The sequence below is a fragment of the Seriola lalandi genome, unplaced genomic scaffold (genome assembly GCF_002814215.2).
Source record: "Seriola lalandi dorsalis isolate HSWRI2012SDOR001 ecotype SW California unplaced genomic scaffold, Sedor1 jcf7180002050638, whole genome shotgun sequence".
NCBI classification, from domain to species: Eukaryota; Metazoa; Chordata; class Actinopteri; order Carangiformes; family Carangidae; genus Seriola; species Seriola lalandi.
In genome coordinates, this window is record NW_019521191.1 from 11,364 (window position 1) to 12,349 (window position 986).

Sequence of the window (986 nt, forward strand, 5' to 3'; positions counted from 1 at the left end):
CTCTCTTACTGTTACACACAGGAATCTGCAAGTCTCTCTCTCTCTCTCTCTCTCTCTCTCTCTCTCTCTCTCTCTCTTACTGTTACACACAGGAATCTGCATGTCTCTCGCTCTCTCTCTCTCGCTCTGGTCGGGGGGTGAATGAGACAGAGTTCACTGAGAACAAAACAGAGACAGTCGAGACAATAGAATAGAAAAGAATAGAGGAAGAAAGTTTGACTTCAAACGTGGATGAAGATCCATCAACACACTGTGTTGGCCAATCAGAAACAAGCGAGCACACTGTGTTCAGGTAGATGAGTCTAGCCACTGATGCTGTGTTGCTGCCGTGTGACCTGAGAATCTAATGACTGTGGTTCTGTTAGCTTTCTTAAAGCTGTGAACACACTGTTAACTGTGAAGGTCCACCTTAAAACTGTGACCCTCCACCTTAAAACTGTGACCCTCCACCTTAAAACTGTGACCCTCCACCTTAAAACTGTGAACGTCCACCTTAAAACTGTGAACGTCCACCTTAAAACCATGACCCTCCACCTTAAAACTGTGAACGTCCACCTTAAAACTTTGAATTTCAACCTTGAGACAGTGAATGTTCACTGTTTTAAGGTGGACGTTAATAGTTTTAAGGTTTAAAGGTTGATAGGTGAGCGACAATCAGATCGACACCACCCTGTTGAAATCTATGTACCACACCACAGTAGTAGTGTGTACTGTGTACACAGAGTACTACATGAGAGTGTACTGTGTACACAGAGTACTACATGAGAATGTCCTGACAGAGACATACAGCAGGTGGTTTCGCGTCACCAGTTCACCTGCATGTGTTTGGACTGTGGGAGGAAACTCACCCAGGAGGAGAACGTGCGCCACAGGAACCGCACGTTCAAGTCCAGAAGCTTCTCGCTGTGAGGAGACAAATCACTGCCCCACCGTGCCGCCTTATTCCTGTCTCTAATCCTAACCCTTTTAAAACTTTAGACTAATTT

At 45.3% G+C, this 986-nt stretch overlaps 1 protein-coding gene across 1 annotated transcript in view; it reads right to left on the minus strand.

The window, feature by feature from the left end:
* LOC111649383 (discoidin domain-containing receptor 2-like) overlaps positions 1-957 on the minus strand; it is a 12,131-nt gene extending 11,174 nt beyond the window's left edge. The window contains exon 1 of the mRNA XM_023399145.2: positions 849-957. The gene's annotated coding sequence lies outside the window, so the exon portion shown is untranslated. The remainder of the gene's footprint in view (positions 1-848) is intronic.
* Between the last annotated feature and the right edge of the window lie 29 nt (positions 958-986).